Source organism: Halichoerus grypus, chromosome 3 (genome assembly GCF_964656455.1).
Source record: "Halichoerus grypus chromosome 3, mHalGry1.hap1.1, whole genome shotgun sequence".
Taxonomy (NCBI): Eukaryota; Metazoa; Chordata; class Mammalia; order Carnivora; family Phocidae; genus Halichoerus; species Halichoerus grypus.
Genome location: NC_135714.1, coordinates 152240474 through 152268073, shown reverse-complemented (window position 1 = coordinate 152268073; position 27600 = coordinate 152240474). Strand labels below are relative to the sequence as shown.

General features: G+C 48.6%; 1 protein-coding gene across 1 annotated transcript in view; it reads left to right on the top strand.

The window, feature by feature from the left end:
* Nucleotides 1-711: 711 nt before the first annotated feature.
* Nucleotides 712-27600, top strand: part of BLK (BLK proto-oncogene, Src family tyrosine kinase) — a 71230-nt gene continuing 44341 nt past the window's right edge. The window contains exon 1 of the mRNA XM_036092353.2: nucleotides 712-1079. The gene's annotated coding sequence lies outside the window, so the exon portion shown is untranslated. The remainder of the gene's footprint in view (nucleotides 1080-27600) is intronic.

Sequence of the window (27600 nt, the reverse complement as noted above, 5' to 3'; positions counted from 1 at the left end):
CAGGCCAGGAGTAGAAGCAAGCCTGTCTGAACTCCATCCCTGCCAAGGTTCCCAGACATAAAGGCAGGACAGGAGAGTGCCCATGGGTTCCCTTTGGTCCCTGGATCAGAAAGCAGGTGACCAGTGGCTTACCATATCTGGTTGGACCAGCAGGTCTCCTGAGGTTGTCTCAGCAACCTTCTTGGTCCTGTTGATCCCTCGGCTGGTGTAGTACAGGACTGCACCTCACCACTCCAGATGATAGGGTCCTTTCCCCATCCACTTCTATCCCTGAGTTTTCAGAGCCAAGTGAAGCAGGACAATGGAAGAGGCTCTGTGATCAGAATCAATGACTGGCTAGAGTGTTATTTTTTTAAAAAAAATGAGAATTAGCATTTATCAAGAGCCAATTCTGTGCTCGTCACTCACACCCATTCTATCATTCGTGCCCATAGTATCTCTGGCTAGGTATTACTGGCACTATTTGGAAGACAAGACAAAACCAACAAGGCTGAGAGAACAGCTGCCCAGTCTCACACAGATGGCACAAGGCAGCAGAGACCAAGCTCTTTCTTGTCTTGCACATAAATGCTGCAAGGCAGAGTGAAATACCTTGCAGAGTTAGCTTGGAGGTTTACTAACTCTGCCAAGTTTGGTGCAGGAAAACACCACCCATGTTATTAAACCAAAACCCCATGAGAAAACTTTCTAGTGGCAGAGGGTCATTGGAACCAGTGTGGCCCAGGGCCTGAGAAAGACCAGCTAGCTGCTTGTGGTCTTTCCTCCCAGGCTTTTCTGGGTCAGCGGTGCCCACTGGACCCAGTGAACCCACAGAAGCCTTCAAAGTGCTCCGTGGGAGGGGCGGGGCTCCTTGGGGGAAGCTGCTGAAGCTCTGACCACAGATCGGGGAGCCTGCCACCTCTGCCTGGTGCTTGCCACCAGCAGGAAGCCACGAGCTCCGGGAACCAACTGAAACAACCAGAATGGGCTTTTTCTTTGGGATTCTATCAGGAGTTGCTGGTTATCGCTAGAAGGCGGCTGCATCACAAGGGCGCTGGGATTGAAAAAGCTATGGTGACAAGCTGCTGAGCATTATCAAGGTAAGGCTCTGCATCTTTGTTTTGTTTTTGATTTATAAAAGCTCATCCATCCAGGGAGATTCTGCTTCTTGGGCTTTCTAAGCTGGAAAAGCCAATGACTGCGCCACAGAGGAAAGATAGGAGAAGACTGTGGGGTGCGAATGGGGGTGGGCACACGCATGCCGGCTGTGGGGCTCCAGGCAAGTTACTCAGCCTCTCTATAAACAAGGGTAATTGTCCCTAAGGGGCAGACAGGGCAGAGGTTAGCAGTGATGTATGGGGAGTGTCTGGCTCAGGGCAAATGATTGGTTGTTGCCCTTTTAAAATTTTGTTTGTTTTTAAGTAAGGTTTTCCACTTTTCAGACATCAGGGGGGAGGGCGATGGAATAGGTTTAATGATAACTTTTGGGGCTAAGAGATCAGTTTCTGAAAAGGAATGAACAGTTGATAACATATTTTGAGAGGAGTTTTAAAATTCTAGGGTTTTGGCAACAGTTCCAGTCGTTTGCTAATTGGCCATTACTTTCACCCTCAACTATCTACATTACGAAGGAACTAAAGAATTGTTATCATCGTGCTGCCATAGTTAGAGAGAAAAATTGTGCATGATATATATAGATACTTCTCCTTCCTGGATGAGCTTGATTCCCCTCACCTTCAGTGCCGGAGGGACTTAGAATGAAGTATGGAAAGGGAAGAACAGTAACTCCATAGTGGAGAATGCTGGCAGACACCACCTCAAGCAGGTGAATCAAGGTTAATGTCTCGAGGGATAAGTCGTGTTGTATTATATAACTTTCGCTATGGTGCAAGGAGAAAGGACTTCCCCTCTGTGCTGTTCTTCCCCCAAACCCTTAACCCCAGTCTCATCATGAGAAAACATCAGACAAACCCAAAGTGAGGGACAATCTGCAGAATACTTGACCTTTGCAACTGTCAAGGTCACAGAAAATGAGGAAAGATGGGGAAACTGTTACACATCAGAGGAGAGTAAGGAGACGTGACAACTAAACTCGGAACTCACATCCTGGATTGGAGTGGGTCTTAGGGGGAAAAAGGATTTAATGAAGAATAGGTGAAATCTAAATAAAGTCTGGAGTTAAATTAATACCATTGTGCCAATGTGGATTTCTTCGTTCTGGCACATGTACCATAGTTAGGTAAGACGGTAATATTAGGGGGAGCTGAGTGCAGGGTATATAAGAAGTCTCTAGACTATCTTTGTAACTTTTCTGTAAACCTAAAATTATTCCAAAATAAAAAGCTAAAAAAGATTATACTCATCCTGCCTTAGAGCAGACATGGTCAAAAGGTGAGCCTGCTTGGGAAAACTGGAATCCATGGCGCAGTGGTCCCTGCCCTCTCTTTGAACTTTCTGGAACACAGGAGGCGTTTTGCATTTTTTTTTTTTTTAACCATTTGTCTCTCTCAACCCCCACCTTAGTCCCAGAAAGTTCTGTATTTCTCTCTCTTTTTTAAAGATTTTATTTATTTATTCGGAAAAGAGAGAGAGCACAGAGGGAGAGGGAGAAGCAGACTTCCCGCTGAGCAGAGAGCCCGACGTGGGGCTCGATCCCAGGACCTTAAGATCATGACCTGAGCCAAACGCAGAGGCTTAACCGACTGAGCCACCCAGGCGCCCCTATATTTCTCTCTCTTTGTGGCATTTTTCATCATTCATTTATTCTTTTATTCAGCACACATTTTTTTGAGCTCTGTGTCAGGGGCTTTAGGGCTAAGTACCCCAGCCTCTGTCTGCCCAGCAGCGCTCACTGTGCTGGTTCAGGCTCGCAGGCCTCCAGGTGCATGCCCAGAGCCCCAAACCTGACCCTCTCCCTGGTGAGGAAGCGGAAGGCCCGAACAGAGACAAGTGAGGGCCCTGACCCTGCATGGAATACCAGGATGGAATCTGCCATCGTCCGGGCCCAACTATCCCCACAGAATCTGTGGACAACCAAGTGGCTGTGAGCCGTGCTGGGAACCAATTCCCTCGGAGCCCCGCTGTGGCCTGAGGAGTGTGGCCTGGGAGCCCATTGGGCCGCCCTCCCTCGAGTCTGCACCAGCCAGACGGAGCCACCAGGGGCCAGCATCCTTGCTTGTAAGGGTCGGGTGTGTGGGGAGGTAACAGGGGAGCTGGAGTGACCTGACCCCACCCGCCCCAACACGTGCACACACACATACACGCCCCCCCCTGCCCCCGCACGCCTCCACCCCCTGCCCAGGCCCAACAGAGCGGGTGTGCCCTGGTTGGAGGGTGAAGTCCCAGCCAGATTAGAGAAAGAAGAAAGAATCGTGAAGCTGTAGGAAGACAGCACTTAGATGAAAATCACAACAGTTAGATGAAGATCAGAAGTGAGAGCAGCGATTACCACTGGGCCTCGAGTCCTTTTCCTGTCACAGCTCGAGCTTCCCCCACTGCCAACCCGCCTGCTTGGACTAAGCCAGCCCCATGCTGCTGTGGAACGCTCTAGGCCATGCCCCTGCTGCTCCCTCAACCTGGGCCCCCACCCCACCCTCCCATCCAGGCGAGTCCCACCTGTTCTAACTCCTGGACCAGGGTCATTGCCTTCTCTTCTGTCCCCAGGGCCCAAATCCATCCCCATGTCCCCGTGAACCTCCAACACATGCCGAGGGCTCCCAGTTTGCAGGAGTTCGGGATCTGAGCTCCCCCGGGATGGGGAGCTGGCCCCCTTACATCCCTCTCTGGGTCTCAGCACTCAGGATGGTGTCTGGAGCAGGGTGGGTGTCCTGTGAAATGGTTCTTGAGGGAAAGGAACAAGGGCAAGTTCTGGAATGCCAGTGAAGATTAAGACAGGAGGAAGAAAGCTTGAAGGCAGGAACGCACATAAGATTTAATGACCTCCCTTAGCCACAGCGAGCTTCGCTGCCGTCGCCACGCCCGGGGTTTTAATGGGGGCCCTTGTGGAAGAAGGTGGTTGTCACTAGGTCTCTGGTGTGTTCTGCTCGCTGCAAGGTGCAGTATCATCCAGAGGAAGATGCTGAGCCTTGGGGCCAGCCCGTTCTGCCCTAGGACCTGGTTCTGCCACTTCCAGCTGGACAAGTATGAGCGAAGGACCCAGGTCTCTGTAAGATGGGAGCAGGTACACCCAGCTTCAAGCCTGGATATGAGAACTAGATTGAGCAGGGTGATTGGAACATAGGAGAAGCTGTGCCATGGTCCCTGCTGACCCTGCAGGACCTCTGTTCAACGCAGGACGCTGTGTGCTTTCTCACCAGAGGGCTGATGTTTCCAAAACCATGTCGTAGAAAGAGGTTCTCTTGGGTGCCTTGTCCTTACCTCTCTCTGCTGGCCTCCTCGCATACCTTGATACCTGAGTTGCTAGGCTAGGACCAGGGTGAGGCGAGCGAGTCACCTGGGGTGCAGAGTTTAAGGAGGCCCTCACTCTCAGGTAATGTTTGCACAGGTTTCTGTGGTGTCTACAAGGATATGAGGTGGTCTGTGTTTAATGGATGAAGCCAGGCATTCCGACCTCCGAGACTGCAGACCCTTGATGAGTTTCATGGGGTCTAGGAGCTCTCTGAACTTGTCTGCAAGCTTTTGTGAATGTGCATACTCCCACACCGAGCGCTCTTGGCTTCTATCACATTCCCAAAAGGATCAGCCAACCGCAAATATTTGGAATCACCAAGTCCAATATTTAGTAATGATATTTAATTGTATCTCTGTGTTGTGGATCCCAGGAATTAGAAAGAACGTGGGCACAGGAGTACAGCAAAGCGGCTGTGGCTGAGAGGTTCTCTAGCATAGAGGTTGGATGGCCAGCCTGTGGACCAGAGGGCTTGAGTTTAAGGTGTAGCCCTGCAGCTTTCTGACTATGTGACCTTGGGCAAATCACCAAATGTCCTTGTGAAATAACAGTAGTTTGACCTCAGTCTATACTGACATAACTCAGGTAGGTTACTTTTACCCTGGAGTCTTACTTCTTTATTTGCTAGTAACAGCACATCACGGCGTTATAAAAATTAAACCCCAAAGCCCTAATTCTTAGGTGGGTTGCAACTGAGAAGTATACAATATTTCCACCTAGATTCTACCCAGTTCTCCATGTGAGAATCACCAGAGGAGTCCCTGTAATTTGCAAAAAGCACATTACATATTGTAACTTTTTTAAAAAAAGATTTTATTTATTTGACAGAGAGATATAGCGAGAGAGGGAACACAAGCAGGGGGAGTGGGAGAGAGAGAAGCAGACTGCCGGCCGAGCAGGGAGCCCCATGCAGGGCTCCATCCCAGGACCCTGGGACCATGACCTGAGCTGAAGGCAGACGCTTAAGGACTGAGCCACCCAGGCGCCCCTGCATATTGTAACTTTTTAAATTTGTTTTTATGCACAATATTTATTTTGAAGTCTCAAGAGGAAGACCATGGTTTTGTTATGTTTCTCAAAGAGGAAATGCGTTTAATAGGACTGAGAAAAATGAATCCAGATATTTTGGGTGTGCTCCCTCCCACCTTCGCCACCAAGCTAGTCAGTCTACATGCTGTGTGTCTGGATCTTGATGCTTGGGGTGTTCAAGGGATTGCATTCCAGAGTCAGGTTCGGGCACCCTTTCCTCGTGAGGGCATGTCATCCTACGCTCGAGCTGAAGGTTGCTATAAAAAATAAGGTCATCATTACTGTGATGCCACTGAGACTGATGTCCACCATTCCACTCAGGACCACCCTAGGAGTCGCAGGAGAATTCCTGTCCGGGTCCAGACCTGGGAAATCCATGCTTCTCTGGAGCAATGGATGTCCTAAAGACCCTGATTCTATAAACCGATAATTTCCCATGTCCAGGACGCTTAGAGCCTACTTTGCATCTACCCACTAGGAATTGGGGAGCCCTATCTCATGGTCTGTATTTCTGTGTAACCAGCTTTACCTTCAAATTTGTTTTTCTACCCTAATCTACCTTTGGTTTTGATTTCTTCGTCTCTTTTTCTCTCCTATTTATTTCATGTTTGCTTTTATAAGTAGCTTCAAATCTTTTTGGAAGCCCCAGAAAATAAATAAGTAAATAAACCAAAACAGAACAGCATTTTTGAAAGAGCTTGGTGTATGGTGTGGGTGCTCAGTAAGAGTTAATTCCCTTTCTGTGTACAAAACAGAGACCAATTCTTTGTGTTTGTTTTACCAAGGGGGCCACCCTATGGTGAAATGCTCAGCTGTGAGTCTGTTATAGGTACATAAACAGCTTGTTTCACTGCCTATTTTTAGATATTCCACCTTGTATTGTTGCAAAGATCATATATAGTTATTTCATGTTAAGTTTCCCTTTATTCCCACCATATCTATAGTACAATCAGATTTTTTAAAAGAAATTTATTTATTTATTTATTTATTTATTTATTTATTTATTTAGAGAGCACACAATCGGGTTGGGGTGGGCACACAAGTTGGGGAGGGGTGAGGTGGGGAAGGGGCAAAAGGGGAGGGAGAGAGAATCTTAAGGAGCCTCCATGCGCAGTGTGGGGCTGACATGGGGCTTGATCTCAAGACCCTGAGATCATGACCTGAGCAGAAATCAAGAGTCGGATGCTTAACCGACTGAGCCACCCAGGCGCCCCCAAATAAATTTATTTTTTTTAAGTATTGCATTTGGAGATGGGATCAAAAGTAATAATCCGTTTCATGATTTTGTTTGGGCGGCTTTATGGGAAAGGCTCAAATCTCTTTTCCCTATGCATTCATGTGCAAAGGAATCATTTCCATATTGTGCTATCTGTCTGTCTGTCTGATGGACTCCCTGGCACCTGTCAGTGCAGCAGGGAGGGGGAGGGCGGGGACGGGGGCAGGGGTGGGGGAGGTTAGGTTAAGATAGGTATCTTCTAGACTGACAGCAGTGGGGGTAAATGTTCAACAACCAGCTTTCCGGGAAACACATGTACACACATATACACACGTAAGTTTATTATAAACTGTACTGGTATAAAGAATATGTAACACATAATTTACAAATAATAACAAAATATGTAATATTCTTTATTATAAGTAGATAGCCATAGAGGCATCGATTCTCCATAGAGTGCTTTTGTGGACTTTTGCCAAGTTCTTGTGTCCACGGTCAAGCTATGGCCGTGGACTGACACACGAGTGTAGGGGTGACACGGACATCGTTGATGTCTTCATTTATGTTAACAAGACCAAAGTGACAGAGACGTACCGGCCCCGCACGCTGCGCGTAGGCAGTGACGTCACTGACTTCTTTGCTAAATTGGCTAATAGTTTTTAATTACTCAAAAAACTTTTCTCAATTTTTTGTGCTATTAACGGCTATAAACAGGACACATTTTGAAGTTGAACCTACATTATTAACATTTCCTCCATCACTGTATTAAGTCCAGAAAATCAACAAAGAGGCAAATCGGCCCCAGGTTTGAAGCCCTCGCCTATTCCCGTGGTGTAAACACCCCTAGAGAGCCAGCTTCAAGCTGCCCACGTGACCCGGCTGCACACAGGGCTGGGAAGAAACGAGCAATAGCGGACGATTAGATAGCATTTCCACCACACAGATAACCTCAAGAACAGAGATAGTAGTGAAATGTGGTGAAATAACTAGGGAATGATGACATTTGAGTGTTTATTACCTTCATTTTTAATTCATTTAATTATATTTTATATAATTTAATTTTTATTTTATATAATTTTAATTTTGTATGGTTTAATTTTGAATAGTGATGTGCTTAGCAAATAGCTCACAAAATTCCCCCAAATTTAACAATTGACTCCCACAAACCTGTACAAGTTGGGCCCGGCACACTGCTGATGAGAAGCAGAATATCTCAGTTTCAAACCACAGATCAGCGTCCTGTCTGCATCTGGCTTTGCAAAGCAGGGACAAGGGGAGCATAGCCTGTCTCCTGGGATTTCCTGAGTCCTGAGCCTTGCAAAGGAGGCCTAGGTACCCAGGGGGTCCTGCTGTGTGCTTGGTGGCAGGAGGGGTGTGCGTGGTCCTGGGTAGAGACCCTCTCTGCACCAGTTCCTGCTGCTGGTGACCTAACTTTCGGAGACCATAGACCTCTGATGAGTTTCCTGGAGCTTATGAGCTTCTTAAACTTGCAGGCAAGCAGGGTGCCTGAGTGGCTCAGTTGGTTAAGCGTCTGCCTTCAGCTCAGGTCATGATCCCAGGATCCTGGGATTGAGCCCTGCTTTGGGCTCCCTCTCCGTCTGTCGCTACACCTGTTTGTGCTCCCTTGTGCTCTCAAGTAAATAAATAAAATCTTAAAAAAAAAAAAAAAACCAAACTTGCATGAGCGCTTTTGTGGAGGACATGGGCAACCCTCTGCAAAGATCATTTCTGGCTTTCGTCAGATTTCAACAATTCAGGGGGGGTTGGGACTGCTAGCACAAGAAGGATTGGCTTCTGATTAACTGCCAAGGGGTGAACGTGGCTTTTCCATGTCATGGGAACATGGGTCAACATGGGATTCTCTTCCTGCTCCAAGAATCACTCCTGGGAGGCCTTCGCCACCAGTGTCAGCTAGATGTACAAAGCAGAGATGTTTTCTCAAGTGGATTAGGGCTCAGTGAAGTACGGAGTGCTCGTTGTTGGCAACCGTCTGAGGCTGAGATTGGCAGGGCAACACCTGCTCCCGTCGGTCATGACAACCAGGCCTGGAGACTCTATCACAGGTGTGGAGGAGGTAAAGTGGGGTGTCCCTTGTGCCCATATTTCTGCCAGAGCCTTATCTTAGCTGAAGCTGCTTGCCTCCCGGGCCGTCCGAGAAAATAGCCAGCTTCCCCCTTGTCTTCAGGGTCAAATAAATCTTCCCAGGTTCCTTTGCTCCACCCTGTCAACCAAGACAAGTGGCCTCTGAGAACCAGCAAATGGGAAGTGAAAATAATACCCCAGAGGGTATTCTGGCTCAGACATCACAGGGGACGGGCCCTGTGACTGACGCCTTCCTCCGAGCTAGCACCCTGGCCTTCAGAAAGATCTCATTGGCTTGAACGACAGTTTCCTTGCAGAAAGGTCACACTCCTTTGTGGCATAGGAGAAGGGTTTAAAAACTTCCTCCAGGAGGCCTTCGGTGAGGCTGAGCATGGCATACAGGGAATGCAATGTCACATTCCCTGGGTTCCTGACAAATGACACTGCAACATTCATCCCAGTGGGCTTGGAGCCTTCTGCTTTCAAATCAGCTTCCTCTAATTGCTGCCTGCACGTAAAGCCACTCTCATGATGTGCACTCCACTATCCTCCCCATTCATTCCCCTCCTCTGATTCATTTGTGGGTTGTCAAGCCCGCCACGGAAAGCCAGCCTGCGTGTAAGCCAATTGACACCTCTGTGTTTGCTCCTTCTCTTCCTGTTGATCGGAAAGCCCCTTGACAATCGAATGAAGAAAAGGCATGAACAGAGTGGGGAAGAACTACGAGCCCTTGGAAGCTGGTTTTGTCCATATATAATGTCATAGTTTGCTATTTAAGATCCTCTATGAATCTTCATGGTTACATACCTTCAGCTCCTTGCTGCCAGCCGGTCTCCACCAAGCATGTGCTTGAAAAGGTCTCCAGTGTGGGGGTTTGCTGTCGGAGGTCGGCCTGAGTGACTAAGGGTGTCCTGCTCCCCACCCCGTGAGGTTTGGCCTGAGAAGGGAGTTTTTGTGGTTTTTGCCTTGGCTATCCTGGAGCTCTCTGGCATGTGCTCTTTGGGGGAAGCTGGTCCATTTTGGACTCCATTTTAAGGATTTTATAACTAGAAGGACAAAAGGAAATCTCTTCAGGGAAGGAGGTTATGGGTGTAGGATATGTTCTCTGTCTGTCTCTCACACGCACGGACACACAGACACACAGGCTTATGCACACACGTGGACACACACACACACTCACACATGCACGGACAGACGCAGGCACACACACATACCTATCAACAACAAAACATCACAAAACCCACCATCACAAATGCCACTGCAACAAAGTGAAGGAATAAAGTCTGCCCCATAAAGAGATTCCCAAGTTTCATCCATGCTGCAGAAATCCAGTTGCTAAAGCACCATCCTCCCTAAAGTTCTTCTCGTTCATTCTTTTCATTGTACAAAGTTTTTTGCTGTCAAATGGCAAGCAATGTCTGTCTTCTAGTCTGAGCAGGTCCTGAGAAGGGAGGGAGCATCCCCATCCTACTCCCCTCACCTCAGAGCTCAGACTGGTGTGTTGGTGGTCAGCAGCTCCACAGGGCCACTGGGTGGGGGCGAGGGGTGTCACAAGAGGGGCCACAGAGCAGTAGAGGAAGGAGATGAAGGAGGCTCCAGGTCTGCCTCTTTCCCTGGGAGTGGCCTTCCTTTGCCTGACTTCACACTGCAGAGGGAGGCTCTGAAATCCTCAGGATCTCTGCCTGGTCTTTCACCATCCTGCGAAGGGTGACTAAGTCCCCTGGCATCTCTAGGAGGAGGCTCTGCTCCCCTCAGAAGAGACCTAAAGCTTGGGGAAAGTAGGAGTCTTAGCAAAGGCCAGAGGGTGAGCTAGAACATGCACTAGTTTCCCTGAGTGAGGGCAGCACTGTGGTAACATCTGTCCCCTCCTTTCTCAGTTCTGTCCCCATATCTCCACTGCTTTAGTTCAGGTCCTTCCTGCCTTTAGACTCGATGACTGCCACGTCCTTAGAGCTCCTGTCTCTGCCTGCAGTGACCCACATCGCAGTCCGTCCTCTGTGTGGCCGGCAAGATGTGTCTGAAGCTCAAATGTGGCCCTATCACCCCCAGGGTAAAAATCTTCATTGACTCCTCAGTGCCTGAGAAAAAAGCCCAGGCCTCACGGGACCAGATATCTGGTCTCCCATCCCAATTTCCCTCCCGTCATCCTTCTTCAGGCTCGTGGGTCCCAGTAGTCCTGTCCCCTATGACTCCCTGTTGCCCATTACACCTCAGAGCTTGTGCCGAGCCCTCTTCTCTGCTTGAAATGCCCATCTCCCCGAGGAGAGATCCTGGGCATCCTTAAAGTTCTAATCCCAAGGTCTCAGCCTCCACGAGTCTTCTGTGGCCCGGCCACTTTGACCCAGACACCAGCAGGCATGGCTGACCACTTCTGCCACTGAGCCCAGCAGGGGGCTAGGGTAGCAAGGGTCTTGAGCTTCATACCAGGTGAACACAGCTCTCTACCCTTGTTCTCCAGGTGCACCACCCGGTTGTATCCCCAGTTCCCAGTGGCACACCCAGAAGGCACAGTCCATTGTCTGTGGTCACACCGAGAAGCAGCAACCACCTGGCTCTCAGGCTGGACCTCCTAGCTCCTCACTCTGCTTGGCCACACCATGGGGTGTCTCTCTAAGGCAGTTGTGAAACTATCTTAAAGGTCTCCCATGACCCCTTTGCAAACTTAACGGTAGACAACACACTGCTGAATTTATCCCTTGGCTTTATTCTCTTTTACCTTCCCAAGGTCACACTCAGGAATATGTATTTGGCTCATTTATCATTCATTAAAAAAAAAAAGAAGAATGTTCTATTTGTGAAAACAAAGAGGCTGTTGAAAAGGACGCCAGCTTCATAGAAGGTAGAAGAGTGGGTTGAGGGAGTTTATTACAAAGGTGGTCTTAGCCTCTGGAAGAACATCTGGAGGGCTCAGGGAAGTCATGACAGAGTAGATTCATGTGGGGTGAATATGAATCTCGGTCCACACTCAGTGTGCAAAAATAGAATATCTAGTCTGAGCATCTTGATTTCTGCTGGATGTTGGGAAATAACCCCAGCGAACTCAAAGCTCTCCCCCCTTCTCCAGGGTTGGGCCCCAGTTCGGGGGAGTGGGGTGGGGCTCATGGGGTTTAGGACTTTGGGGCAGCCCATCTGGTCTTCATCAGCAATCCACACAGGCTGCTGCCAGCATGCCTTGTGCCAGCCTCTGACCTGGGTCAAGCCTTACCCCAGAACTTCTGTGCCACATCATGGGGTGGGGGAGTCATGACACCACTCCCATGTGACTCTGTACTGAGAGACTCTCTGTGAGACCCCCTGGGCTCCTGTCTGCCCAGACTGACTCACCGCATTTCTCTCAATCTGAGCCAAGAGACTTCTCTTGTTTCTACTTTATTTCCCTGTGGCAATGGCTTCAACATGGGTGAGGAACAAAATAATAAGTGAATAGAAGAAGAAAAAAAATCCATTCACATCTCAAAAAACATGTATCTGCTCTACCTGCTGACAGAAACCTTGGCAAAGGAACACTGGACTTGTTGCTTTGATTTTTTTTTTCAACACAGAGTACAGATGTAAACCATGTTTCCAAACTGTGTCTACAAACCTGGGGAGCTGTGAGAGCTCCCACGGATCGGGAAAAACAAGGGGAAAGGAATTGAGGCAGGCAGAGGGAGGAAGGACGGCTTGCCAACCAGTTCCAGCTGTGGGAGGAATGGACACAGGAACTTAGAGAGAAGAAAGCAGAGCGCCCTGCCTTCCTACCTGTGGCAGACCACCTCACCCCTGGGAATGATCCAAGATCTGTTGAGTGTGGCCTAGACCGCAGGAGGATGTCGAGATGCAGGTGGGTGCTGATGGATCCCACCACGGTGGGGCCTGTCGCTGTCTCTGAGAAGGGCAGATTGCCCTGATTGGAGGGGAAGACAGCACCCACGACTCGGCTGCTGGGCTCCGTCAGAGGAAGGGAAATCAACACTCTAAAGAAACTTTAAAGGGACAGAAGCCTGGTGACTCCAGGGGAGATAAAGGATCCAGCTCAAGGGGCCAGCTAGTACTTGGAATCTAGAAGTGGCCAATCAGGGAATTCCAGTGGGCAGACTTGAGAGTTTGGGGAGGGGACACAAGGATTCATGTGAAGACAAAGGTGAAAGGGTGCCAGAGTTTCCAGGCATTGGGGAGTGGGGTGCAGATGACTTTTGTAAGACAGGACGGTGACCTCAGGTGAGGACTGGAGGAGGAGCCTGAGACCAAGAGGGGAAAGAAACCAGGAGAGATGAGAAGAGAAAGGCCATGAGTACCAGCCTGTACCAAGCTAGTTCTGTCCCTGAGACTGCGTTTCTATAACTGGGCACTGGCCTCGCCATCTTGGCTGTGGGACTTCTTCTCTCTGGGCTTCAGGTTCTGACTCTGCCAAACGAGGGGGTAGGCTAAGTGGGCTCTGAGCTTTCCTTCTAGTCAACCCTTTGCTTGTCTACTTGCCTATCAGTCAAACGTGGAAGAGCTGCCGATACTTGAGTGCTAAGAAATGTGTCGGGGGCTTTGTGCCATGATCTCACTTAATTCCCCGCAAAAAGCCCTGTGACGTCATCAGGAACTCATCAAGGGCCCCGGGGGCGGGGGGCTCAAAGGCCAAAGCCCAGATCCAGACTCAGGTCTGTGCGACTCCAAAACCAGGGCTCTTAGCTCTTCATTATTTGGTCTATCAGCTGCCCACTGTGAGCAGAGCCCTGACCCAAGCTTACAGTAAGGACAGGAGGAGCTTAGCACCCGCGTCAAGGCAAAGGCTAAATGCAGGCTGTCAAATTGCAGCTTGCAGACCCACACACAGCAACTGAGCAGAAATGGACAGCCAAGGATGAAGGAGCACAAGGTGGCGCTCCCCTAGCATCCGGGAAACCTCTGCCTGAGGAGACATCTAGCATCAGCTTGCCTGAAGAAATGGCCCTCCCGAGATGCCTCTCTTGTCCTATGGGCCGGGTCAGCACCTGCCAACTTGCCTTTTCCCCCCATCTGGGTCAGCATCACCCCTGTCCACCCAGTAGCTCAAGCCTCCTTGACATCACCCTTCATTTCTCTGTTGCTCCCCACATCTGTCCGCCCTTGGGATCCGCCCTCTCCTGAAACTCCCCCCGCCCCATTGTCTCTCTGCCCTGGAACTGTCAGTTGCCCAGCGTTACTTATAGTGACATGTGCTAAGTCAGCCAGACACGTGCTAGGCCCCAAGGACACAAATGAGAGTTGCTCAAGTCAGACACGTACAGCCATCCTCCCTGCCCCAGTCTGTCTGTGACGGGGCTGTCACTGAGGTCCTGCCACGCGCTTTGGGGCCACCCGATGAGGGAGCCACTCATTGATCCACGGGCCAGAGAGCCATGGAGGAGCTTCAGGAAGAAGGGTTTCACAGGGCCCAAGAGACCAGGCCCCAGCTGAGTGCTTTGAGAAGGAAATGCTGGGTGTGCAGCGCGGGGGGGCGGATTGCTGCACCTACTGCTCACGTCCCCCAGCTGCGGGCGCCTACACGGCAGAGAAGCAGTTAGACACTTGACCTAGGAGAAGTGAGCCAGAGCACGCGTGCTGCTTTTACTTGGGAGGCTCGGTCCTAATGAGCAGTGTGTGCTGACTGTGACCTTTAAGAAGGTCGAGTGGCCTCCTGATGGCTGGAGCTGCGGCCCCTCCAGCAAGCTGCACTGCGGGAAGCTTTTCTTTCCTTTCCTTCCCTTTTCTTTCTTTTTTTAAGATTTTATTTATTTATTTGAGAGAGAGAGCGAGAGCACAAGCAGGGGGAGTGGGAGAGGGAGAAGCAGGCCTCCCACAGAGCAGGGAGCCCGATGTGGGACTGGATCCCAGGACCCTGAGATCATGACCTGAGCTGAAGGCAGACGCTTAACCGACTAAGCCACCCAGGCGCCCCCAGGAAGCTTTTCTATAATCGTCTCTTCATGTCTGTTGTGAGAACAGCCAACCTCCCAGCACCCATGGGGACCCCGTGTCTGTTTCCAGCGCCAGCAAGCATCAGACACGTCATTTACCTCTGACTCTGTGGGTCAGCCCACTTGCGCATGGCATGAATTGGAACACCAGAGGCTCACATGGATTTAGACACGAATGTCCTCGGGCTGCATGCATGAACCTGTCTCCCCATTGGTTAGACTCAGATGCCGAGGACCTACACCTTGGAGGGCCCACCAGCGTGGTGCTGCGGGGTGGGAACAACGAATGTGCCCTCTCTGCTCTTTCAGTGGCAGGCTTGATTGTGCAGGGGAGCCTGGGGGAGCTCTGACCCAGTCTGCCCGCCCTGCCTGCCTTCTCAGCCTGCTCTGGAGGGAAGCCACAGAACGAGCCGCTGCCTGGGGGCAGGACAGGGCCACAGCCATTTGGAAGAACAGGCTGATTTTGTACAGATTTATCATTTATCTCCTTACTTGACAACTGTAAACATTAGATAATACCCCCAAAATTTGAAAACAGATACAAACCATCAATAATTCTACTAACCTCACATTTTTACCCAAAAGCTACTTATCTTGTTCATATGATACAGTTTTTAATGTCTGGAATCATAAGGGGCATAGCAGTTGGGATTCTGCTTTTCTTCCTTCCTTCCTTTTTTTTTTTCATCGCAATGTAAGCGTCTTTTCTGTGGTGACATGTCTTCACAATGATCATTTTTGTGGCTCCGTAACATTTCATCGTGTTAACTCTACTTCACCATTTCAGCTGGACATTTGGTTTGCTTCTTCTTCTTCTTTTTTTTTTTACATTATAGAGGGCTATGATTAAAAACAATATAACATGTAGTTTGCAAAGCCATGCTGAGCCCACGACGCAGCTGAAGGCTATTCTTTCCTAATCCCTCCAAGGAACGCCAATCATCCAGGGAGCCGAAATGCTCATTTTGAGGGTGGAGTCGGGTGGACTTTGAACTGCATTTTACGTCATGGTGATAGTGGCCTGAGTGCTTCATCCCCTCCCATCCAGCTCCTTGTGGTGACCGATGTGGTCTTTGGCCAGAGAACAGGCTTTCCCCTCTGTGAAAGGAAGTGACTCATGAAGAAACAAAACCGGGGTGCCTGGATGGCTCAGTTGCTTAAGCTTTGGACTCTTGATTTCGGGTCAGGTCACTATCTTGGCTCAGGTCATGATCTCAGGGTTGTGAGACGGAGCCTCCTGTCGGGCTCTGTGCTCAGCGGGGAGTCTTGTTTCTCTCCCTCTCCCTCTGTCCGTACTCCCTCCCCCACTCTCTCTCGCTCAAATAAATAAATAAATCTTAAAAAAAAAATGAAGAAACAAAACCCAAGGCTTTGGTCTCATCTGTCCCAAGGTTCTTAATTAGAGGTCCGTGAATTGCTGTGGGGGCTTTCAGGGGGAAGGGTGCTGGAACTGGGCACATGTATGTACAAAAGTGTATTTTCTGGGGAAAATCTGTATTCACCAGATTCTCAAAGAAGGCTGTGACCCCAACATTGTTTTAAAAGACAACTGATCTCTCTCTCTCTTTTTCCCCCCACCCCACACACTCCCTATAGCTCCTTTTGGGAGGCTGGGATTAAAATGAAAGAATCCTAAAGATCTGTGTCTATATACAGAGGTCCAGTCATGGGATGGAGAACATATTATCCCCATTTTAAGGATGAGAAAACCTAAGCTCAGAAATACTTCTATGGGTTCCCCACAGCTAGCATGTGGGGGAGCCTTGGATTCGAGCCCATGTCTGTTTTAGCAGCAAGTCTGTATGTGCATACCCATTAAGCTAAGGTGCCTTATGGTTAAGAGAATCGTTTCTATTTTTATTTCTTTAACCAAAGCTAATTGCTAATGTGTTAAAGTGAGAGATTCTGCTATGATTGTAGGCCATCCATGGTGCTTAACTAAAGGAAATATTTTGGCATTTTTTAAAGCCTTGCATTTTTCTCCAGGGAATCAGGCTGGTACAGAAATATTTGTGGTTGGTTAATTGTTCTTTCCTGCTACAAGCATTAACCATAGGAGGTGAGCTGTGTTTATCAAACTGAAATGTTGTCACTCAAGGCTTAAGGAGCCAAAGAAACTTTGAAATCCAAGAGACCAAATCTGACAGTTCAACCCAACGGGTGGGACCCACGATTCCCTGAATATCACTGGGCCCTTTTCAAACAGATGTTTTTATTAACAACAAACTATTTGGCACCAATAAGTGACTTTGGCTTCCTAAATGTGTTTGATTTCCTTTCTCTTAGTATTCCTGTGCTAAATCTCCTTAAACTCTGGTGCATACCTTGAGGCAAAGGAGATGGAGCATAATCCAATTTCACTCTCCTTGCTTCCTCTGGCAATCTCTGCTAAATTAGCCACTTATTATTACTGAAAACTGGCCGCCCTTAAAGGGGAAAGACTTCCTCAATGATGTTGTAATAGCATTGCATGGTGGCAGACGGGAGCTACACTGCTGGTGAGCACGGCAGAGCACAGAGTTGTCTAGTCACTGTGTTGTACACCTGAAACTAATGTAACATTGTGTGTCAACTATACTTCAATTTAAAAAAAAAGAGGTGGGGGCGCCTGGGTGGCTCAGTCAGTTAAGCGTCTGCCTTCGGCTCAGGTCATGATCCCAGGGTCCTGGGATCAAGCCCCGTATTGGGCTCCCTGCTCAGCGGGAAGCCTGCTTCTCCCTCTCCCACTCCCCCTGCTTGTGTTCCCTCTCTCGCTGTGTCTCTCTCTGTCGAATAAATAAATAAAATCTTTAAAAATAAATAAATAAAGAGGTGAGGAGGAGACTTCCTGAAATACGGGAAATAATTATGCAATAAAAGAAAGGAAATTATAATTTAATTTCGGGCATCTTAGATGTAATACATTAAACATTAGATCAGTGTGCTTTCTTGGTCCCAAAGTGTTGGTTAATGATCAATAATCGGTATTTAGAATAACACTGGCTTTGGTATAAATGACACCTTTCTATCATTGTCCTGGTAAATTGAACTGTTTACTCTTCATGGCAATGGGGTACTGCGTGGGGGATAGATAAAAAGGCATTTTCTGATGTTTGGGTTTCTCTGATTAATTAGTTAATTCATCCATTCATTCAAAAACAAGAGAAAGACTTACTGCATATCTCATATGTTCCAAATGCTGAGAATGGCCCTGAAGATACAAAGATAAAAAAAAATACTCCCTGGGGCACCTGAGTGGCTCAGTTGTTGAGTGTCTGCCTTCGGCTCGGGTTATGATCCCGGAGTTCTGGGATTGAGCCCCGCATCGGGCTCCCTGCTCGGCCGGAAGCCTGCTTCTCCCCCTGCTTGTGTTCCCTCTCTCGCTGTCTCTCTCTGTCAAATAAATGAATAAAATCTTTAAAAAAAAAAAAATGCTCCCTTCCCTTGAGGTACTCACAAGGAGTCTCATTTAGAAGATGGGCATTAAACTGAGGGCCAAGTATACTGTGGTTGGTGCTGTAAGGAGTGCTGTGGGCGCAGGGGAGGGGTGAGGGGACAGAGTGCCAGGAAAGGCTCCCCAGAGCTGGTGATGCCTGGATTAAGTCTTAAACGAAGACTCGTTCTTCAATCAGACCCAGGGAATGACACCCAAGAAAATCGTGGTGGTGTTCTTTAGCTCTTTTCCAGAACCTATTATCATTTCTTAATGTGGTCTAATCAAGATCATTAGCATGAAATCCTCATTCTAAACACTGCACTGAAATCAACCTGCCAACACGTCAGTTACCCGACAGGGATGTGGATAGTCCAAAAACTGACGGTTCTGATCTTTTAGGCTTTGTAACTGTGGTCTCAGCAGAGATTTTTCTATGGTACTTTATAGTGTACAAATTACTTAATGATTTCATTTTATCCTTTAAGGCAAGCGGGGAAACCTAGTCCTAGCCCCATTGTATAGATAAAGCAATCTCTGAGGCTCAGGGAGATTTAAAGATCTCTTCCCAGGGGTGCCTGATTGGCTTGGTTAAGCTTCCGACTCTAGATTTCATGATCTCAGCATCACGAGATCAAGCTCCACATGCGGCTTGTGCTGGGTACGGAGCCTGCTTAAGATTCTCTCTCTCTCTCTCTCTCCATCCCTCCCTCGCCCCCACTCATGCTCTCTTAAAAAATAAAAAAAAAATCTTGTCCCAAATCACACAGACTTCTAAATAAATAAATATGATAATTTCTTGATGGTTTGGAGTCACTACTATTATTGTGCCATACAAAAATAATAATAATAATAATAATAACTGACATTTATTTAGTGCTTACTATGTGGCAAGGTACTATTCTAAGTACCCTACATGTTTCATCTTATTTAATATAAAGTCATTCAGGAACTTCCCTTCATAAAAGCATTTTTGGCTTTTTTCCCTTTGCCTTATCTTACAAATGAATCCAGATTATTCACTTTCAAGGTTTTTCTGGGCAACATAACATGATTGCCTTTCTAAAAAATTATTTATTCAAGGAAGGCTGAAGCGAGTTTCTCTCAAAATTTTTTGGCCCTCAATAGAGTATTTCTTTTCATGTTTTATCACAATCTGCCTCATCTTTACCTCCACACCCACCGCCTGGATTAGCCCCTGATGTCCACACCCTGGGCCTGGCTGAGGCTGCTGATGACACTGTGTGGCTGGTCCAGGAACCAGGACTCCAAATCTTAGAGTGAGTGTCAACAGGTTGGAAGGTGAAGCTGCCCAAGGCAGGGGAGCGAGCCGGAGGGCAGCAGAAATGAAGACCGTGTGATTCGTGCACCGTGATGGGGGCAGTGGGAGTTGAGAGGGGAAGAGAAACCAGAGAACCATTTCCAGTGAGATCTCTGAGTCACCACCTTGGGCTCCAATGGGCGATGAGAACGCAGGGGCTGGACCATCTCTGTATTCCAGCCTTGTTCTTGGGAGCTCTTAGCAGAGCCCGGGTTCCCCCCAGCCCCCCTGTTTCTCTGCACCTCCAGAAATCTGCAGTGGAATTACAGGCCCATCACATGTTAGGGCTGAGGGCCACGTGGTGATCATCCTTCTAAAGCCCTCGTCATACGGATGAGGAGGTGGAAGCAAAGAGGTGAGGTGACTAGCCGGAGACTGCGCCATGAGTCACTAAATGGATACTGAATGACCCAGAGATGCTCTGAAGGCATTATAAGATGCTAAAGTGCCTTCTGAATACTCAGAAAGAGGTAGGACATGCTTGGAACAGGTTGGGAGCATTTATTAAATTCCACGTTATTTAAACTTGGTCAGTTGGTAGACCGAGTATCTTATATTATATGTGGAAGCTGTGTGTGAGCCCAAGCTGGGTCTCAGAGGTTACCAAAATGGAGAAGCCTATGCCTTGGAGGGTATTTAACTCGTTGGCATTCTGTGAGGGAAATATTCAGGATTTTTAGGAAGATTTTATTCATGTATTTATGTATGTATTTATTTACTTATTTAGAGAGTGCAAGTGGTGGGAGGGGCAGAGGGAGAGAGAGAATCTCAAGCAAACTCCCTTCTGATGTGGGGCTCGATCTCACAACCCTGAGATCACGACCCAAGCCGAAATCAAAAGTTGGACACTTAACTGACCTCACCACCCGGCGCCCTTAGCATTTTTTTTTTTATTGGTCATAGTGGCTGTGACATTTTACTATATTGAACCTGATGAAACCTGGTCTGTTGAGCTATCTGGACTTTTCCCATCTGGTATAAGGGACCATTTTGTTTCAGCAGCTCAGGAATTTTAAGGAAAATCCTCTCTTTACATGAATAGGGTCTGGACACATTCTCTGTCCCTGATCACCTTCACTGTGAGCTGCTAGTTGCTGAGTCAAGCGGTCATTCCAGCTCAGCTGAAAAACACAAATAATAGGGCCACAGTCTGTCCACAGGGTTATCCCATCACTGCTGAGTTCACTTTGAGAAAAGTCAGTTGTCCTTTTGTGAAGGGTGCATTCATGTCTCGGTCCCACTCTGAAGCCATAGTCATAAGCAGAACTAAATGTCGGGACAAAGGTGTCTGAGTGCCATAGGTAGGAGACCTGCAGTGGCCTCCCTCAGGGTGTCCCCAGTTCTTGCAAGTTCTCGCAAGCCCTGAAGAGCAGAGTGAGGGCCCTTCCTGAATGCTGAGCTCTGAGGGGTGGGAGGCGGAGAGAGGATAAGGGTGTGGGAGGTGCGGGGGGTGGGGAGCAAGCAAGCCTGAGCAGAGACACTCCTGGCTGCCCTGCCCTGGGGGCCTTCTCTGCCCCCCTCAACCCCTGCAACCTTCCCACCCGCCCACCTCTGGGCTTGAGTAGCCCCAGGGCCACTGAGTCCCGGCAGCTTTGCTGGTGAATGCGCCTGCACAGCTGGACGCACACAGGGCTGGGGGACTGGGGGACTCGGTGGCGGGTGCTTTAAAAATACAGATTCTTGGCCCCACCTCAGACTCTCTGCATCATGTGGCGAGCCCAGGAATCTGTTACGGTCCCAGACGGCACCTAACACAACCAGCCAGGACGCTCTGCCTGCACAGGAATGGGGACCCACTGACCTCACCTCTGCGCCACCTGTTCTGGCCGCCTCCCATTCCAGGGTCACTCACACGTGGCCTCAGCCTCCTTGGGAATCTTCCCACCGCTCGTCCATCAAGTGTCTTTTCTGGGCATCCTTCCCCTGTTTGCCCCCTATGGGCCCAGCAGTCACCACAAACACCCACAATGCTCAGGCATGTGTCTTCAGGGTTTTACCATCTTGTCAGTAGGCACCATGAGGAAGAGCTCCCTCCCTGGGCCGGCAGCGGAGGTGACCACAGCAGAGGAACGAAGGTGGACAAGCCCCAGTTTGCAGCCCTGCCGGACTCCACACCTGGCTGAGGGATCGCAGGCAAATTTTGCCTCTGTCATCCCCCTTTTTTAAAAATTTATAAAGTGGGGTCATCAATGCCTGCTATGCAGGGGCGAGCGAGGGGGTGTGTGGGTGAGGATTAAATGGAAGCTGGAACGTAGTGTGAACCAGGGAGCTTGCCGGTGGCTTAACACCACGTCCCCAGGGCCTGGATGAGTGCCCAGAACAAGTAGGTCCCAGGCACCCATGGGTTCTCCCCTTGCTCCTTTTAACTTGGCATCTTTCTCACAACATGACTTTCCTCTCTGTTGCTTCTTTGTTTCCTGTTGCCCTAATCTGTGCATTTTGTTTTCTCCTCCCATTTTCTTTGACTTCATTCTTTTCCTTCTTACCTCGTTCATCTGCAGGTCCTTGCTTTTTCTAATAGTAGTGTATGCATTTAAAATATAATTTTTCCTTAGAAGGACAGTTTTAGCCCTGACACTCCTTTCTACCTTGTACTCTATACGGTCATGTTGTAAGAGGCAGGGAGCTGGTGGGACATCAACTCCCGGAGCTGCTTCGTTCACCTCTCTTTTCTTCAGAGCAGCGGTTTCAAACAAGGAATCAAGCCCTTTAGTTGTTCGTAAAATCAATTCAGTGGATTGTCACAAGCCTTTAAAACATGAAATATACAGAGACTAGGAGAAATTATTTACAAATCATCTTTCTGGTAAGGGATTAATATACAGAGTATTTAAAGAACTCCCACAACTCAACAACTAAAAAAACCAACCTGATTTAAAAATGGGCAGGGGTCCCTGGGTGGCTCAGTCATTAAGTGTCTGCCTTCGGCTCAGTTCATGATCCCAGGGTCCTGGGATCGAGCCCCGCATCAGGCTCCGTGCTCCAGGGGAGGCCTGCTTCTCCCTCTCCCACTCCCCCCACTTGTGTTCCTGCTCTAGCTGTCTCTCTCTCGCTGTCAAATAAATAAATAAAAAATCTTAAAAAAAATAAAATAAAAATAAAAATGGGCAAAGGACTTAAATAGATGTGTTCCCAAAGAAGATATACAAATGGCCAGCCAGCAAATAAAAGATGCTCAACATTACTAATCATCGGGGGAAATGCAAATCAACAGCATAATAAGATATCACCTCCCACTATTTAGGATGGCCCCTAACAAAAAAATAGAAAACACGTGTTGGTGAGGATGCGGAGAAGGGGAACACTTGTGCACTGTTGGTGGGAATGAAAAGGGGTGCAGCCACTCTGGAGAATAGTATGGCAGTTCCTCAAAAATTAAAAATAGAACGACCCTATGATGCAGCAATTGCATGTCTAGGTATATGCCCACAAGGATTGAAAGTGGGGTCTCAAAAAATGTTTGCATATTCATTTTCATAGAGGCATTGTTCATAGTAGCCATGTTTGAAGGGATGAACAATGGGTAAGCAAATTGTTGCATATTTGTACAGTACATATTTGTACAATTATTCAGCCTTAAAGGGAAGGAAATTTAAACACATGCCGCAACCTGGATTAACCTTGAGAACCTTATGCTAAATGAAATGAGCCAGTCAGAAAAGGACAAATTCTGAATGATTCCACTTACGTGAAGTATCTACTGTAGTCAAATTCATCAAGACCGAAAGTAGAGTGGTGGTTGCTGGGGGTTGGTGGAGGGGGAATGGGGAGTTGCTCTTTAATGGATATAGAGTTTCAATACTGCAAGATGAAAAAGTTCTGGAACTGGTTCCACAGCAATGTGAATCTACTTAACATTGCTGAACTTCACACTTAAAACTTAAGATTGTAAATTTTATGTTATGTGTATTTTACCACAATTAAAACTTAAAAAAAAATAAAGTAGAATAGACTAGAAAATGTCCAAGTACACAGCTTGAAGTAAGGGTAAAAAATGTTTCCTGAACTTTTGTTTCATGGTGCTGGTGGGGAGTGTGCGTATGTTCTAGCTTACAGATGTACAGCGTTTCTTACTGATGATCACGGTGAAAACGGAAAAGAATTTGGACAAACACTGCCAGGGACACCCTCAGACCACACAGCGCGGGGAGGGCACCAGCAGTCTGTGGGGGGAGATCTCCCCTCCCTGTGTGGTGCAGCAGAGAGTCCTCAGAAGAGGGGCTGCTGGTGACCTTTTGTCACTTTCCAGGGGCTTCCTGATCTGCTCAAGAAACACTTGTTGATGTCTGTTGAGAAAGAGACAATCTAGTAGGTCTTATACATTCTTCATTTTCTTCCATTTTTCCCAATAACTAAAATCAGAACACTCAATGGGTGTGCAAGGGAAAAAAAATGACAGGTATTTAGCAAGCTCAGTAACGGTGGAAGGAGGGAGGGAGGGAGGCATCACAGAAGGAAGGAAACAGGTGGGAATAAAGATGGATTGGTCTAGATGTCCCAGGCTTGCAGATTTTGTGTAAAACCCTCTGTACCCTCAGGAAGCTAAGAGTCTCATTGGATGCCGTCCCAGGGGGAAGGGGAAACAGGGGTCCGGAAATCTCAGGTCTGGTCTGTAGAAGCGACAGGGAGAAGCACTCCATGCTGCTGGGTCTTCAAGACACTAGGTCTCCTCTTGGCAAAGGAAGAGTGGCTAAGAACTGCCCTACCAGTGTGCCCAAAGGGAGACATTCTTTCTCTCTAGCAATTATGGAGGGCAGCCTATTGAAAGTGTAAGTGTGGAGCGTGTGTTTAATAAGGGAGCTACCGTCAGCACGTGGTTTATAACTTCTGTAGCATGCTGCACACAGAAGATGCCGGAAGCTCTCCGAGTGGCTCCCAGATGAGCAGAGCACAGTCTTGCAAAGACGCAGAGCTGTGGCTGAAATGCATTCGTTGTGATTTACAATCCCTACTCTTCCTGCTACGGCGGGAAAAGTGACAACAGTGGTCTGGGCCATGAGGTGAAGAGAAAAGGCAAGGACTAGAGTGAGGGGGTGGGATTCCTGATGCATCGTCACATCACCCCAAGCTCAGCACCCTCCCTTCCAAAACCTCACAAGGCTGCTACGAAAACCAAATTTGATGACACGTTTGATTGCCACCATAGATATTAGGATGGGTGCCATGTTTGAAGAGGGGCCGTCCATTCATTCACTCAGAAACATCTGTGCATGGATACTGTGTGCAGGGAATGGAGTTACGTCCATGGGCAAAACAAAGGCCTACCCTCATGGGGCTTACTTTCCAGTGGGGGAAGAGAATACTGAACAAATTAGTAAATACACAGTGTCAAGGGGCGATCGGGACTATGGAGCAAAATAAATCTGAGTGAAGCGCCTGGGTTGGGAGTGGATGGGGCTTGTGTTATCTTCAGAGGGCAGGGAAGGTCCCGCTGCTACTCAGGGCTTTTTGAGCAGAGCCAGAAGGAGGTGAAGGAGCCAGCAATGTCTGGGGAAGGATGTCATAGGCCCAGGGAGAACGAGTGCAAGGACCCAAAGGTGGGAGTGTGTGGGCTTGTTGAATGCCCAGGAGGGAAGCCAGTGTGCTGGGAGCAGAGTGGCACAGGGAGAGTGGAAGGAGACCGGGAGGGAGAAGAGAAGGGTGTGGATCATGGGCTTTGTCTGACATCGTAAGGACTTTGGGGTGTGTGTGTGTGTGTTTGTGTGTGTGCGCACACGCACAGTAAAATATACATCATATAAAATTGACCATTTTAAGTGCACAGTTCAATGACACTAAGTACATTCCCATTGCTGTGTGACCCATGATGATCATGGACCTCCCAGCCTCCAAGCACACCCGGACCTTCCAGACACCTCTAAAGTCTGGAGAGCCTCCTGCTGTCGAAGCTTGTGCCTTGCTCTTCTGTGCCTCACCTACTTTCAGAGTATATTTGAAAGAGAGTTTTTCTTGGGCCTGTGGGAGTGAGTGGCCCCTTGTGGGGGCAGAAGCTTGCCGCCCAGCTCCTGAAGACCATGCTCCTTGCCCGGCCGAGCTGGCAGCCCAGGAGTCTCTGCCTGTCATCGGGGGCAGCCTGGTTCTGCAGTCAGAGCTCTTGGCCCGGCAACATGGTGGGGTCCTGTTCCCCAATGCCCCAAGAATTGGACCCTGAGTCAGGGCCCCCCCTCTCAGAGCTGAGAGTGACTCCTGAAAAGCCAGAGAAGTACCTTTTCCCTGCATTTCTCCATAGAAGCAGTAGCCAGAGCAGCCCAGCCTGGTGCCCACAGTGGAGGTTGGGGGGCTAGGAAGGGAGCCCCAGGAAGGGTCATCAGAAAGATGTGGGAGCCAGGCATCCTCGGATGGCTGACTGTCAGTGAGTGCCATGGATGCCAGGCTCTCAGAGCTCACTTCACAGAAGGGGAAACAGAGGCCAGGGGAGGGCCAGGGAATGTGCAGGGTCCATAGCCCTTTGAAGGTGGCGTCAGGTCTAGGACCTGGTTCTCCTAGGTGCCGCGGAGCTGGCAGCCCCCCACTGAGCAGCCCTGTGGCTTCACGCAGGCACCGGGGGGCCCTTGAGCCACAAGATGCAGACCAACTTTCAAATTCAGGCTCCAGCTAAGGCTTTAGATCGGCTTCCCAGATCAAGTACCCACTTTCCCGTGTGTTTATTCAGGGCGTTCAGTGCTTAAAAATGGACCTGTCAAATCCCTGCTGGACACTGGGTTCTGCTTCTGAATGCAGACGCCCCACAGCAGGGGGCAGGGGTGCAGCAGAAGGTTCTAATTCTTCAGGAGGTTGGAGGGGTATCTCTTTCCTCTCCCCTCCCCACCACATCTGAAGGTCCTCACCTTGTCATTAGCACCTCACCGTTTCTATGCACTCCCCCCATTTCCACTGACAATACCCCTGTCCCACTACTTGTCACCATACCTCCTGGGTGGCCTCCTCCCTAGCGACCCTGCTTCCGGGCTTCCACCCCACAATGTCCTCCACACAGCAGCCGCAGTGATCTTTCTAAAAGGTAAGTCAGCCTTGCTTAAAATACTTTAATGTGGCATTTTGAAAGAAAGCCCAACTCCTTCTTCCTCTGCCCCCCTTCTTTGCCTTCACCTCCCTGGCCTTCCTGTTCGCCCTGTTCCAAGCACACAGACCCTCTCCCTCCCTCCCGCTCCTAGAATATGCCAAGTGCACGCCCTTCTCAGGGCCTTCCCCGCTGCTGTTCCAACTGCCCTTCCCGACCTTTGCAGAGCGGCTGCCTCAGTTTAAAAATGTCACTCCCTGGGAGAGGCCTTTCCTCATCGTCTGAATAGCCCAGTGCCTCTGAGGTAATTCTGTCACACCGTCGTCTACTTTCTGCCCAGCGCTTACCTCTTTTGGAAATGATTGGCCATTTACTTATTTGTTCTCTGGCTTCCCCTTTACCGGCCACCTGTCAACTAGAAAGTGAGCTCCGGAGGGGGAACCCGGACTGTCTTGTTCCCACTCTGTGTCTGGCGCTCACCCCACAGCGTGGCCCAGGGTCTGTGAGGAAAGGTATTTACTGGGGGGGCAGAATGAGGTCCTCACAGGGAGGAGAGATGGTTCTGGGCTGCCATGAGTGCCAGAGGTGGGCTCATTCTCACACGCAGCTGCTGGGAACCCACATCGTCACAGTCTTTCTGGAAAGCAATTTGACAGTTTGGTTCAGGAATCCTGAAACAGTTCCACACAGTGTTGGTCCAAAATAGTTTTCCTTTTGAGAGCCTAAACCAAGGGGGAAAAAATCTGACATGTAGGCAGCAATTTATGCACAAATATTAGATAAAGCTATGTATGTATGTATGTGTGCACACACATGCACTAGGGGGAGATTTTAAAATTGTGTTTATTGTAAGTTTGAATGATGAGAAAAGCCTATGGTGTAGTATTCAGTGATAAGAGGAATACAAAAGTCTATGTACAGCTGGATCATGGCTAATACGTATTTAGAGGCTATTTGTGCCAGGCACCGAGGACTTTACTTCTATCTCCTGCCTCCCTCCTCTCTCCCCGTGAGGCTGTTATTATTTTACTGCCTGGGAAAATGAGATTTCAAAAGATCAAGGATATTGATGAATGTGGTGTAGTTTATAAATCATAAAGTCAGGATTTAAATCCATTTCAAAGATTCCATTTTCAACCATGCTGCATACTGATTTCAGCTTTGGAAAAGCTCCCTCCCCCACACCCACAAAAGACTAAGATGAAATACACCAAAATATTAACAGAGGTTGCTTCTGCATATTG